At 38.2% G+C, this 16092-nt stretch overlaps 1 pseudogene; it reads left to right on the top strand.

Moving 5' to 3' along the window:
- The first annotated feature begins 6060 nt into the window (after positions 1–6060).
- On the top strand, positions 6061–14210 carry LOC137040985 (cytochrome P450 2J2-like; annotated as a pseudogene).
- Positions 14211–16092: the final 1882 nt, after the last annotated feature.

Consider the following 16092-nt stretch of genomic DNA (forward strand, 5'->3'; position numbering starts at 1 on the left):
AACGAAACACAAAAAGTGGCCTAAATACCAAGATTTGTACACTGCTCAGAGTAGCAAAGACCAGAAAAGGAAAGAAGAAAGGAGAAATAGAGGGGGAAAGAGTTTTTTTTTTTTTTTTTACACAAATACACAAGCTTTGCCGGTGTTGTAAAAAAATAACATAATTTAATGATGCCAGAGTACTTACCCAACATGATGATAATTTCTGAGAGAAATTGTGATGGTGAATGCATATAGAAACAAGCTCTCCGTTTAGGATTCAAAAAAATATAATCCAAAGCCCCTTTGGTGACGTGGATGATTACGTTACTATTGATCATCTGTCCGTCATCTTCTAAAGCCCGCCCTGATGATTTCATTGGTCCGAACAGTTTCTGTTAGGAGATAATTACTCCTCTATGGATCGAGGCCAGACTGAACCGCCCGTTCTAAAAAATTTGTGGGAGGGGCTGAGTTCGGCTGGCATCCAGGCTAGTCATTTTCATCAACTAATAAAAACTAGACTAAAATAGGGAGATGATTAGGGAAGAGATCCAGTCAGAACTGATAATATATTTGAATCATAACGTGCTGATCTTAACCCTGGCTCATGTTAACTCTCATGCATGTAGCCTGGGGGTTATTTTAGACTCCCATCTTAACATGGACAAACAAATATTTTCTGTTGTAAAGACCAGTTATCATTTAAGAATAATTTCCAAACTTAAGTCTGTTTTGTCATATAATGATCTGAAAAAAAGTCATCCATGCTTTCATAACATCCTTCCTAGACTATTGTAATTCTCTCTACTTTGGTCTCCCTTTAACACTGGTGGCGCGGCTTCAGATGGTACAAAATGCAGTGGCTAGACTGCTCACAAACACAAAAAAAGCTTGAACACATTACACCTGTTCTAGCCTCATTGCACTGGCTTCCAGTCCAGTTTAGGATACAATTTAAAATACTTCTGATGGTTTTTAAAGCTCTTCGTGATCAGGCACCCAGCTACATAGCTGATATCATCCACCCCCAGTCCCCTAGGTCCCTTAGATCTTCCAGCCATGGTCTCCTCCAGGTCCAACGGTCTCGGCCTAAACAAAAAGGTGATAGAGCATTTTCTGTTGCTTGGCTGGCCCTCAGTTTTGGAACAAATTGCCACCTGATATCAGCTTCGATCACAATATTTAAAACAAGGCTCAAAACTCACTTATTTTCATTGTTTATGAACTAATGCTAATAAATAATGACAATGTTTACCTAATGATGTTTATATGGTAATGGTTTAGCCATTTATAACAATGCATATTTTATCTCCCTCATCTGAACTTGAATGAGCAGCTGCAACAGCTTACAGAAATTCCACTAAGGCCCTTTTACAATCATTGGATTCCGTTTATCACTCTGCTTTAAGATTTATAACTCGGGCAAATCATTACACTCATCATTGTGCACTGTATGAAATGATGGGTTGGCCTTCACTTCATTTAAGAAGGAACAAGCACTGGCTTATATTTGTGTATAAGGCCATAGTTGGCCAGCTTCCTCTGTATATGAATAGTCTAATAACTGTCAATAGTAAAGGGCATAATCTGCGTTCAAGTAGATACATTCTTTTAAATGTCCCCTTAATGAAGACAGAGCTTGGAAAAACTGCTTTTATTTATAGTGCATCAACTGCCTGGAATGAGATTCAAAGATCACTAAAACTTAGTGTATTTATTTCACTCAATGAGTTTAAGTTATATCTTAATCGAACATTTCAAGCTTTCTGTACTTGTTCTTGTTCTTAATCATGTATTATTGCTGGAAATGTGTGTGTGGTCATTTTTTGTTTTATGCATTTAATTTTACGTTGTTGGTTTTATTTTATTTTCATTTTTTGTGTGCTGCTACCTTGGCCAGGGCTCACTTGTAAATGAGATATCTATCTCAATGTGATTTTATTCCCTGGTTAAATAAAGGTATAATAAAAAAAATAAAAAACTGCAATAAGGCACAGCTATTTTCGATTCAACGTGTAGCCTATTTTTTAATGTTTATAATTAAAAGTAGGGCTGGGCTGATAAACGATATAATATTGAATCGTGATGAAATTTATGTCGATAACGCTGAAAAGTTCTGGACATTTTTACTCAATAGGCCTATAGATTACTCTAACACAAATACACAGCAGAAATAAATGCGACAACAGCCAGTCAGAACCAGTCGGTGTACAGCATTTAAAGGGATCCCCTGATGTTAAGACTTGTATGGCTTAATATAACATAAATTATGTCTCTTACTGAAATATGTAGTTTAAAAAATCTATTTTATATTTGGACCATGGTTTGCGCCATTTTGTTTGCGTTCTAGGGTGATGACGTCAGTGGCGCCAAACCCTGGCCACCCCACTGGCCAGTATAAATTTTTGTAGCATCAGTTATGCATTTCATCCCTAATGCACAGCCAGGCAGGCAAGCCGCTCTAGACCTTCGATCACACACAGTAGCCCGCCCCTCCCCTGATGCCGCTGCTCAGACAGCAACAGGTCAGCGCATGCCCGTCAGTCAACAATTTCAAAAGAAGTTAACGTTAGAAGACGAAGACTACTGGTAAGTAAATAAGTCAAAAAATATTTTGTTGTAAAAGAAGACGGGGAATTATGTGTCGTGACGTGCTACTGGCCGGTTTACTACACCAGGAGAATAGAATTCTGAAATTAAGGTTTCTAGTTTTGGTGCAGTTAGGTGTTGACAGTTTTGACCCATAGACCAGATATGCGAAATGAAGACCAGGAGTCAGGATGTTCAATCATCGGAGAGAATTTTACTGAAAAATAGTTTGCAGTTTCATCGGTAGAGTCAGCTTCAGAGTCTCTCAGGGCGGTGTCAGGCCAGACTCTACTCTACACAAAATTACCACACCAGTTATACCAATTTCAAGGGCATGATTTACATCATTACAAACACGTGGAATATTACTGATTGGCATAAAGTCTAAACAATGTGTCACACGAGAATAGACAGGAGATGTTGTTGTTAATCAGGATGTATACATCAGACAATCCCAAGATTGGGGTAGTGTTGACTTCAGGGGAGTCCTAGAAAGACGCCAAGAGGTCTAGGGTGTGAGAAAAGCGGTCCAATCCATTCCATAGACCTGCACAGAACATGTAATACACACACACAAGACTCTAGGGCAGGGCTATTCAAATCTTACCCTGGAGGGCCAATGCAGTGCAGAGTTTAGCTCCAACCTTAATCAAGCACACCTGGACATGCTAATCAATGTCTCCAGGATCATTAGAAAATCACAGGTGGGTGTGTTTTATCAGGGTTGGAGCTAAACTCTGCAGTGCATTGGCCCTCCAGGGTAAGATTCGAATAGCCCTGCTCTAGGGCACATCTCTCCTCCAAGGTTAGTGCAGCAGTGAGCTTATCAACAGGACAAGATATCAACACCACATGACAAACGGATCTCCAGAAAGAAAAGTATGACTAATATCATCTACCTCATTCTATAAAGAAATATAAAGACAAAAATGTACTTCTATCAATGGGAAGAAAAAAAAAAAAAAAAATTCACACTATATAAATGGGAAGAAATCACAATTAGGAGACTCAAATCCTCCCACCCCTTCCTGTCCTGGGGTTACTAATAACAGGCAGGATTCACCTCTTGGAAGTTCTAACTTTCTCTCCAAGGCCCTGTTGGTCAGGACCCAGAGATAGAGGTCAGGCTATCTATGTCAGGGCACATAGATAGGGGTCAGACTGTCTTTGTCAGACCGTCTCTGGAAAGCAAATTAGACACCATACAGCAGACATAGAGTCGAAATCATATTAAATAATAGCTAAATGTATTAATGATCACATAAAATTGATTGTCAATAATTATTCATTATTTTGAAAGGATAATAACTGATTATTTAATTCATGAGGTTATTAAAAATCATTCAAAAGGATAAGATGCATATGATGAAGATGCATATGATGAAGAGGCAAGGGTGTCGGCCGACTCCCCCCTTCAGTGTGCCACCCCAATATTTTAAGTGGCCCCATCTGGCCACCCCAATGAAACATTTCTGGAGGCGCCACTGGATGACGTAGAATGGTTGCACTAGGCAATCAGCTGGCGCTACCTGTAGCTATTTTTACCACAATGCAACTAAAAAATTGTTTCAGAGTTAAACAAAACCAATTAATTGCGTTGTAATTGTATTTAAAACACACTCAAACATACATGTGCACACAAAGTCACCCACAAATAGATTGACGGGAGCACCACACCTGCTCTCTCTGTCGAGGTATAAGCTGCTTGCCTCGACAGAGCTGCGACGTGGAGCTGCTTTCATCAGTCTCTACGACAGGGGCTGAATCGGGGATCGCCCCCCCCTATACCTGAAATAGGGCATTATTTGAAGTGGCAGCCATTTTTGTAGTGGTGTCTGAAACCATAGCGGACATGTTCGAGTCAAGCCTGTAGTCTCCCTCTCATTTACTGAAGCTTTCGCGCCTCGATCGCCCCCCGGTGACCGGTCCCAGTATAGCCGCCCCTCTGTGATTTCTAATGGACGCGAGGCAAACTAAATAATAAAATTACACTTCAAAAATTTTCCCCCAAAGTTAGTTTTTGTCACTGAAGGCAGTTATCATCACGATGATTTCATTTCAGGTGTTCGTTTTAAAAATAAGTTTATTTTTAGTCAGTTATTTGATGCTATAAAAACGGGGGGTGTGACGTCATGATTGACAGCTGAGACTGACGGCTTCTCTGAGTGAAGTTGTCACTGAGGCACTAACGGACTTTTTTCGAAATTTTTGGGAGCAGATTAGAGCTTTAGCTTTAATTTCTACATTTCCATAACTGTTTATTTCACACCAACATAATTAATTGTTCTGCATCTGCGAGAGTGTGGGCGGGCTTTTGATATCGCGACTGTACTTCCTGCTCTACTTCCTGCGCTCTACTGCGCAACTCCGGTGTCATGAAAAATCCTGTCCCCCTGTGAAATCGTGTCCGCAAGGACCCCAAGAGCGATTCTATTGGCTGAAAGAAATTTTAATAGGTAATCTGTTCAGAGCCTGATTACAATTCTTACACAATCGCGTTTTGATTTTTGCTGTTTAAATTGTGTTAAAATAGTCTTTAATGTCTTACAAAGCATATGTTTCATATATTAGTATTATATAACTGAAGCTATAAGTGCTTATATAAGTATATAATTCAGAACATGTTTTTGCTCCCATTATAGCAATCAATTAAATATTTTAAATAAATGTTTTGCGTGTGTACTTATTATGGCAATGATTCATAGTTTATTAGTTTATTATTTAGTTATTTTCAAACAATTAATTGTCCAGAACCATGTATAACAACTTTTGATCAGGCATTTAAAACCGCTACCAGCGGACACGATTTCACAGGGGGACAGGATTTGTCATGACACCGGTCCCGAAATCGCTACTGCGCAGACTCGGTCTCAAGATGTCCGCGCCGTGCAAGGCCGCCTGAAAGCTTCAAATCTGGCAAGCGGAAACGGATGATGTCGAGTCGTCCATATTTTTTTACGGTCTATGGTTCGAGTGCACTCATTCAATCCCACAATGCACCGTAATGCGTGTACAGCCAATGTAACTTTAGAACGCAAACAAAATGGCGCCGCTCATGGTCCAAATATAAAATTTTTTATTTTTTATTTTTTTTTATAACGTAGATCTTTCATGGGTTTTCTACTACATATTTCAGTAAGAGACATCATTTATGTTAGCCATACAAGTCTAAACACCAGGAGATCCCTTTTACTTCCACAATCAGAAGTTGTGTAGCCTATGAAATGTATGAAATGTGCTAAACTTTCACACACACAAAAAAAGAGAACACTGTCAAAGTAAAAAGCACTGCAAAGACAACTCAACAAGAGAAGGAGAAAATGAGTGGAAGCGCGGTGACAAAGGTAAATCAAAAGTGAAACTTACCTCAAGTTATCATCCAAAGAGGATGACGAATTTGTTGGTGAAAGATAGCACCAATTGTTAATCATCTGACCCGCGTCACAGACATTTATCCGCTCGGGTCAAAGTCCAAACGGTATAGCAAGCTCACTAGAAGAGGTCAGTTCGGTCAGGCGAAAACTAAACAGCACCATGAGATCCAGTGAAAACTCGTGCATTCAACGACAAAAAGACGTCTCTGTGATTTAAACTAATTTAAAACCAGATGGAACAGGGCTGAGAAACACGAGAAACACGGCGCAATGATACACTCCGAAGGCAACGAACTGCACCATGGTACTGCGGCATATAGAATTGTTTTATATTATTAATGTGGACATATTAAATGTATTAAAGGAACAAAATGGAATATTATTACATTTATTTAGCTATAGAATTTGTGCATTTTTAGGCTAGGTATACTATTTTTAATACAAATAAACCACATAGATACATTTTACCATAGTGAAGAGCTATATGCATGCTTTTACCTATGGTTATCATGATCTACGATACTATGGAAGACTAATGGTTTAATTTAATAAAACTCAGTCATGACTCATATTATTTAGGTTTTACTGTATACAAATGAGGTTGTTACAGATGTTACAAAATTGTTTTTTTTACAGATGTCTGTGTTTTTGTTAAAGAAAATAAATGTACATCATCCTAACAGCTAACTCAAGCTACTGTCAACTCACTGTCAGATGTGCATTTCTAAGACAAAACATGTAATATTATTAATACTGCAGCCTGTGGGTCAAAGCTGCAAACTGTGCCAAAGATGCGGGCAACACAAACCTGTTTCATGAGACAATATCACCCATTATCACATGCAGAAAGACATTAATTTTTTTCCACTAATACATTTATTTTGTGAAGGAAAAATGACTGGAAAAGTGTAAGGAATTCAAAAAGGTTTTGTCATGTTCTGACAATAAAAAGTAGTTCAAAAACACAATTAACAGTCTGGTTTCCACAAGTTTAAATTAGGTGCAAAAATGTGCCTTTAAATAAAAAAATAAAAAAATATTTGACATTTATATAAACTGTCTAAAAATTTATAAACTATAAATTTATATAAATTGACTGATATAAAAAGATTTTATTCAGATAATTTTTGGCCATGTCACCCAGGCCTTATTAAAAGTCACACATTATACGTTTTTGGTTACACAATAAACAATTTAATTCCATAACCATTTAATTCATAGTCAGGAGGAAATACTAAGAACAGCATTTGACACATTATTCAATAAAGTATCAGGCTTATAATAGTTAACTAAAACCATACAAAAAAAACTTAATTACTTGAAATTAAATAAATGTTAACTGAACTTTAAAATAAATAAATAAACTTTTTTTAATCTTTAGACTAATCTGATGTACTAACTAAAGCAGAAATACAAAATTATAAAATTATATGCTTTTAAAAAACAAAACAAAAATTGATTTGACCTCTCCTTCACGTATTTTTGCGCTTGAATGGTCAAAAAACATTTGTATCAAAATCTCAGTTTTGACATGTATTCATGTGACAGTCGGATATGTAATGCTCAGTTTATGCATTTCAATTTAACTAAACTCATTAAAACTAAAAACAATTCAGGTGAATAAAATATGACTAAAACTAAATGGCATTTTAGTCAAAAGACTAGTACTGAAACTAAATAAACATTTGCTGTCAAAAATAACAAACGGGACAAATCCATATTTTACAGGATGGGTGACAACCCTATAATTGTCCCATTCTCTGTCCTTCCTGAAATCTGGTGTGCCTTATATAATATAAGGACATTACTCCACCCCTCCAGTCCTGTACAAAAGACTTGTACCATGAGCATTTAAAGGCCACAGATCTCAAACAAGACCAAGTTAAAGGGAACCTGCCATTTCCTCTTCCACCATGATGCACTTCATATTTGACAGCTTTGATTTTAAAAGCTGGATCATTTTATTTTTTGCATTTCTGCTCATTGCTGATATGATCAAAAACAAGAATCCTTCCAATTTCCCCCCAGGACCCTGGCCTCTGCCATTCCTGGGAACTATCTTCACTAAGATGGATTTTAGGACCATGCATGAGGTAGGAGCTCAATTCAAACATACATTCGTTTTACCGCTGATTTCATTTATTTTCTTGTTTCTGGATCAAATGTTTGAACTATATTAATGTTCTTAGGGGTGTATTCACAAAACATCTTATAGGCTTAAAGTAGCTCCTAACTTGCCAATCTAGGAGAAACTCTTAATATTGGGCATGTCAGTCTGAATTTTAGGACTCCTACATTTTGCCTCTAAGAGTATTTCACAAAGCATTTAGTGTTAAACCAGTTCCTAAATATGTGAAGAGTTAGGGGTAGTCAAGAGAACTCACTAAGTCACTAAGACCAAATAAATCTTTTTTTTAAATTTCAGTTGGCTGAAGTCTACGGGAAGGTGTTCAGCCTAAGAGTGGGCAGTGAGAAATTGGTGATCGTGTCTGGATATTAAAAAGGTGAAGGAGGCCCTCTTTACTCAGAACAACAGTTTCATTGACCGCCCAAATATCCCAGTGTTTCATAAAGTTTTTAAGGCAACTGGTAAGTAAATGTACAGTAATGCTTGAAATAAAACCAATTATGATTCTCAAATGGAGTTGGTGATTTCTCAATGATAATCAAACTTTTATGTTTCAATGTCATGTAGGTTTAACAATGAGTAATGGATACCTGTGGAGGATGCATAGGAAGTTTACTGTCTCCCATTTGCGGACGTTTGGAGAGGGGAAGAAAAGTCTTGAGCTCAGCATCCAACAAGAGTCTGTCTACCTTTGTGATGCTTTTAGGACAGAAAAAGGTATCGTCTAAATGTCTGGAGAAGTTTAGTTCATTGTGGCCAAGAAGGATTGAAAACAATTAGCCAGTTTGATAAATATCCTTGCTTTCTCCCAAACAGGACCTTTCAACCCTATGGTCATCTTAAACGGTGCGGTCTCAAACACCGTTGCCTCTTTGCTATTTGGACAACGCTTTGACTATTACGATGAATGTTACAAAAGAATTCTGTGTCTTGACAATGAATGTGTTCAGTTAATAGGCTCTCCTGGAGCACAGGTACTGATTTATCACAGCATCTTTAGACATTACTGTTAAAAATCTGCATTCATCATTATATCATCTCTTACAGCTCTATAATGCCTGTCCTCGGCTCTTGGAATATTTACCTGGCCCCCACAAGACCATTTTTTCCAACTATAAGGAGATCATAGACTTCCTGAAAAGAGAAATCAGTAAACACAGAGAGGACTGGGACCCTTTAAACCCACGTGACTTAATAGACAACTACCTGACTGAGATGGAAAAGGTACATTGAAGTTTTTTTTTTTTTAAATCATTTAATACAAATGTTCAATAATCCAAAACTGCCCCTCCTCCCCAGAAAAAGAGTGACCCTGAGGCTGGTTTTAACATCGAATCATTAGTGATAACTTGCCTAGATGTGATTGAGGCCGGGACAGAGACCGGTGCTTCTACATTGCGCTGGGGTCTACTTTTTATGATCAAATTTCCAGAAATACAGGGTTAGTGTGGTTTAAGTTTTTATTTACTGGTTAAAGCATATTCCACATACAAATTATAACTAACTTGTATTTCCCATTCAGAAAAGGTCCAGGCAGAGATAGACAGGGAGATCGGACAGTCACGTCAACCTTGCTTTGCTGACAGAAATAATATGCCGTACACTGATGCTGTTATCCATGAGATTCAAAGATTTGGGGATATTGTTCCACTGGGATTGCCTAAAAAAGCTGTTAAAGACACAACACTAGGGGGATACTTCATTCCTAAGGTATGAATTCTATTCTATTCTATTCTATTCTATTCTATTCTATTCTATTCTATTCTATTCTATTCTATTCTATTCTATTCGAGACTAGTCCAAGTATAGTCTTGGTTGAAATATAGACATACAAGTATTTTCATATACAAACCGGATTCCAAAAGTTGAAACACTGTAGAAATTGTGGATAAAAAACAAATGCAGTAATTTAAAAATCTCATAAACTTATATTTTATTTACAATATAATATAGATAACATATCAAATGTTGAAAGTGAGACATTCCCAAAAGGGACAGGTAGCAATAAGAGGCCGAAAAAGTTAAATGTACATATAAGGAACAGCTGGAGGACCAATTTGGAACTTATTAGGTCAATTGGCAACATGATTGGGTATAAAAAGAGCCTCTCTGAGTGGCAGTGTCTCAGAAATCAAGATGGGCAGAGGATCACCAATTCTCCCAATGCTGCGGCAATATCAGAAAGGAGTTTTTTCAGAGAAAAATTGCAAAGAGTTTTCATCATCTACAGTGGATAATATAATCCAAAGATTCAGAGAATCTGGAACAATCTCTGTGCGTAAGGGTCAAGGCCGGAAAACCATACTGGATGCCCGTGATCTTCGGGTCCTTAGACGGCACTGCATCACATACAGGAATGCTATTGGAAATCACAAAATGGGCTCAAGAATACTTCCAAAAAACATTTTCTGTGAACACAATCTACAATGCCATTCGCCGTTACAATGACTCTTTAGATAAAAAAAAAGCCATATCTAAACATGATCCAGAAGCGCTGGTGGTTTCTCTCGGCCAAGGATCATTTCAAATGGACTTGAAAATAAGACCAATCAAAATTTGAAGTTCTTTTTGGAAAACTGGGATGCCATGTCATCTGGGCTAAAAATGACAAGGACAACCCAAGTTGTTATCAGCGCTCAGTTCTGCATCTCTGATGGTATGGGGTTGCATGAGTGTGTGTGGTATGGGCAACCTACACATCTGGAAAGGCACCATCAATGCTGAAAGGTATATCCAAGTTCTAGAACAACGTATGCTCCCATCCAGACACCATCTCTTTCAGGGAAGACCTTGCATTTTCCAACATGACAATGCCAGACGACATACTGTATCAATTACAACATCATGGCTGTGTAGAAGAAGGATCCGGGTACTGAAATGGCCAGCCTGCAGTCCAGATCTTTCACCCATAGAAAACATTTGATGCATCATAAAGAGGAAGATGCGACAAAGAAGACTTAAGACAGTTGAGCAACTAGAAGCCTGTATTAGACAAGGATGGGACAACATTCCTATTCCTGAACTTGAGCAACGTGTCTCCTCAGTCCCCAGACGTTTGCAGACTGTTATAAAAGAAGAGGGGATGCCACACAGTGGTAAACATTGCCTTGTCACAACTTTTTTGAGATGTGTTGATGCCATGAAATTTAAAATCAACTTATTTTTCCCTTAAAATTATACATTTTCTCAGTTTAAACATTTGATATGTCATCTATGTTGTATTCTGAATAAAATATTGAAATTTGAAACTTCCACATCATTGCATTCTGTTTTGATTCACAATTTGTACAGTGTCACAACTTTTTTGGAATCGGGTTTGTATATAGAAAATGATCTCATGTTGGCAAAAAATTCAGTTTCTGTACAAGAATTAGTTTCTGTGGCTGTATAAATGCAAAAGTTTTCATTCTCTCTTTATTAGGGCACCTCTATTACAACAAACCTGTCTTCAGTCCTGCATGATCCAAACGAATGGGAAACCCCAGACACCTTTAACCCAGGACACTTCCTGGACGAAAATGGCCAGTTTAGGAAGAGAGATGCCTTCATGCCATTTTCAGCAGGTAATGCTTTTTAAACACACCACTTGATATATCTCCTTAAAAAGTAAAATGCTTGTATGCATCTTTTGGACTTCTGGTATTAAACACACAAGATGTTATGATGTACACTGATCAGGCATAACATTGTGACTGTGAAGTGCTGTGCTGTTTGGCTTGGCAGCCAAAGGGGGAACAACACAATATTAGGACATTAATCATAATGTGATAATGTTATGTCTGATCTGTGTATAACGTAGCAAGTAGCAATTCTTAATTTATATCTTGCAAATTTTTGTGAGATATTGAGATAAAGAATTGTGAGATAAAGAGTCACAACCACCTTTTTTATTCTGTGGCGGAAACAAGCTCTCATATTTACGCTAGTGGCCCTAGTGAAATATTTTTCCTGGGTGTTGCCATACTTTTTTTTTCTTGTCAATGCTACAATATAAAGTGTAAATTTGTCTTATGGCATTTGCTTACAGGTAAGAGAGTGTGTTTGGGAGAGCAGCTGGCTCGTAATGTGCTCTTCCTGTTCTTCACGTCCCTTCTGCAGCAGTTCTCCATCTCCAAATGTCCAGGAGAGGAACCCAGTTTGGAGGGCGAGCTTTGGTTCACATATGTTCCTGCTCCCTTCCGCATTTGTGTGTCCTCACGTTAGAACAAAACAAAGTCATTAAAATCAGACATAAATTGTATGTTTCCTGATAAGTGTTTCTGGTTGTACATCAACCGTAACTAAACCACAAGTTATACTTAACCATAATCTCCACATTTCAAAATGCAGTATCATTGCAATCTTCATTTCACTTCCTGTAATTCAAACAGTAGAGCATGGCACTAGCGAAGCTAAATTATACTGGCTGTTGAATGCTTGATTCTGACTGGTTGACGAACGTACTAAAGCCAGGTACACACTGTGTACTGTGTGATTTATAATAGTCCTTTATGATTGTTGCTTGTCAGACTGTACAAACATGTCCAGATCTCAGTTCAAACTGTAGAGACTACGAAAGGACACGCGCAAGAAAACTCGCCCAAAGGTTTAAATCATCAATCAATGGTGAGCAGCTCTCGATTCGGTGACAGAGAGCTGCATACACACGGGATTGAGATGGTGGCTTCAAAGAAATCTCTAGCGCTCATTTTGGCCATAGTTTGTCTTTAAAAATTAATTTGATGGTCGTCGTAGGAGACGTCACACTGCAGGACAGAGCACCAAAACTTCTGACACTGCCAGAATTTCGTCTGCGGTCAAATTTGATCGCAGTGGTCATTAATCGGCTGTCGTGAACATGTCAAACTAACGATCAAAGACTTCAGATTTTAGCCCAGGAACAGAGGAATCTTTAAGGATTTGGAAAATTTGTCTCAGACGGCCAAATCGTAGCCAAAATCACACAGTGTGCACCCAGTTTGTGAAACGCATGGCTAAAGTTGTTCCAGGCAGGTCTTGACTGCATTACAGTTCCACATCCCTCCGGCAAATGATTTCAGTTTGGTTTGATTTCAAAGGTCCTTACAGCCTTGACTTTGCTTCACATCGTGGCTGCATTAACACCCTAAGTGTGCATTATTTTTCTATTAATTCAATGGCCCGTCGTCATATTCCGTACATATTTTATGCTAGAGAATCAAGCACGCAGCATCTTTAGAATTTTGTGATTGAACTTCAACTAGTTTTTGCGGTTGCGCTTTAAATTTCTATGGCTGTCAAATAGTTAGCTGGTGAAGTGAATTTACTTATTGGAGAATTAATGAATGATATCATACATTGTAATCTTTAAAGACCTCATGAAATCAAAATCGATCTTATTAACTTTGTTAAAACATATTAAAGGTCTTAGGGTGAACAATTAATTTGTGCAAGTTAATATATAGAAAAAAGGGGGTTTGCCGTGGTAATCTTTAATCAAAATCTGAAAAGTAACTACCGGTCTGGAAACGGCTTCCTTCTCAGATGACGGCTTAGGTTTGAAAATGCTTAACCACTCTCCTTCAACCGTTTGTCTGCTATGAGTGAGAGATGGAGAGGAGGGGCGCTGAAGTCAAACCCTGCCCTCTAGTCAATATTTCGTTTCACTTGGAAAAACGTCACAGCACTGAAGAAAACACTCGCTACCTCCGGTTCACTGGGACTTTAAAGCGAATGTCATAACAAATGTCAGTAGACCAGGAAGATTTTAAAACCAGTGCTTCATTCATACAAAAAAAAAAACTGGAAGAAAGAACAATCCCAGCAAACAGTTGGACGTTTAATGACCGTTGAAGAGACATCCCTTCAACATGTCCCGTCATGGTTAAAAAATGGTTCAACTGTCATTTTTACAAATGTATCATGGATGTATCTATGCATTTTAAGCAAATGTTCTGTGTTAAATATTTGTATGGATTTATGCCACCCTACTGTGACTATTTTTGGCCAGGAACGAGCGGGGCTACGAGAGTCTCTTATACCTTATTCTCAGAAGTTGTATAGCAGACTTAATTTCTTATGTATAATTGTTCATGTATCCATATGTTTATTAATCCCCTGTGTAAACGATTTATAGAAGTGTATAATCATATGTCATGGAAATAAATTACACCTGTGCTGAACAATTGTCACATAAAATATATCTCTGTTTCACACAAAAAAGATAATTCTTTTATTTACTTTAACCATGACCGAGTGAAGAAATGTTTCCCAGACTCATTTCTAAAACAGATGAGGTGTTCCATAACACGGGCCCCAGACCCATGAGAGGCCTCTTCCTCTCGTTAGGCGTTAACAGTATATGACCCAAGAAGTAAAAAAAAAAATGAAGAACAAGTGTCAGGAGTGCAATTAATTAAAGAAAAAAAATCTGAAGAAGAGTTTTACTGCATGGTATCGGCCGGCTCTTGAAAGCCCTTTCCCATAATAACTCTTTTCCTCAGGGTGTTCCCTGACATTCAAACACAAGCTATTAAATGAATGTGGTTCTAGGTGAGTGGTATGGAGGAACATAAACCTCACATTAAAAAAAAAAACCTTTAGGAGGAGCCCCAGTGCTGGCGGCGGCGACCCCCCTGGCTTAGGTTGTTCCCTGTCAGGCCATAAAGAATCTCACCCATCTTTGGGAAATCACCTCATACCCACTGGTACCCGCTCTTGCAATTACAAGATCTTTGACCATTTCCGTCAACAGGATCGGATGTTTTCGATTTGTCATTTAAACCCTTGATGTTACTATTTATATATCTTTTGCAACTAACAAATTTCTGTCGTTAGTTCTTTAATTTTACCTCAGTTTAAATTAAAATGATCCTAGATCTTTCCTTCAAAAATAATTATTTAAGACTTCAATTTTTGACCTTATTGTTATCTCATTAGAGTGTAAATCTTGTTTATTTTTTCGTGTGTGTTTCGTGTAAAGAATTTAGCCAGGTGGGATGATTTGCCATAATTTTTACATCTTATGGGTGAGCGGTTACAGTTACGTGCAAAATGGCCCTGCTGACCACAATTAAAACACTCTCTGTCATGTTGGTGGAACAACATTCAGCAATTTCAGTCTGGTTCCCAGTCTCGGGGGCGGTGCCTAAAGTGGCAAACACTTCTTCACAGTCTGAGAAGAGAGCTTGTGATCCAATAAACTTTTTAATGGCTGGCAATTCATTGACACTATCTGCTTTTTCAAAAACATGTCCATGCCAATTTGGGTCACAGTTTTTATTTTACTCGTGATTGTTCCTGATGCATCCCTGCATGGCAAACAACCCTATATCTACTTTTATTTAGTTTAACTGATAACTAAATCCCTGACTGCCTGATTCTCTAAATTTTGGGTGCCCCGATCTGAATGGAAGTGTCTGAGAGCTTTGTTTTGTGAGACACTAGCAAACATTTCAAGCCTTATAGTGGCCTCATACCCTTCCATAGGTATGAGTAGGAGTTATTCTGACACCATCGGCCTGTGATCGCTTCCAGTGTCCCTCCAACCCCTCAATAGAGTTATCACCCACCAAACGCCTCTGATGCCTTTTTTGGCACTTCACCAGCCTGAATCCAAGGACCTGATGTTCGACACTCACATCTGAGTGTGTATACTCAAAGTCTCACTTCCCAACTCTCTCAACCCTTCCAACCAGCACTAATCAAAAATAAATAAAATCTGCCTACTTTTTTGTTGATTGGCCAGGGGTGTCACCAAGGAATAATTTCCCGCATCCTCCACCAAAACTGTTAGGGGTTAACAGTATATGACCCAAGAACAGTAGTGAAAAATGAAGACCAAGAGTCAGGAGTGCAATTAATTAAAGAAAAAATTACTGAAGAATAGTTTGCAGTTTGATCAGCAGAAGCCAGCTTCAAGTCTCACAACGAGCTTGTAGGCCGCGCTCCCGCTCTCACCGTCTCGTTGCCTCGCCCTATCACACATACATTTATCCCAACAGTTATACCGTTTTCAAGGTCTATCTATGCCATTACTGCGATGTTGATGATTCTGATTAG

Source organism: Pseudorasbora parva, chromosome 15 (assembly GCF_024679245.1).
Source record: "Pseudorasbora parva isolate DD20220531a chromosome 15, ASM2467924v1, whole genome shotgun sequence".
NCBI lineage: Eukaryota > Metazoa > Chordata > Actinopteri > Cypriniformes > Gobionidae > Pseudorasbora > Pseudorasbora parva.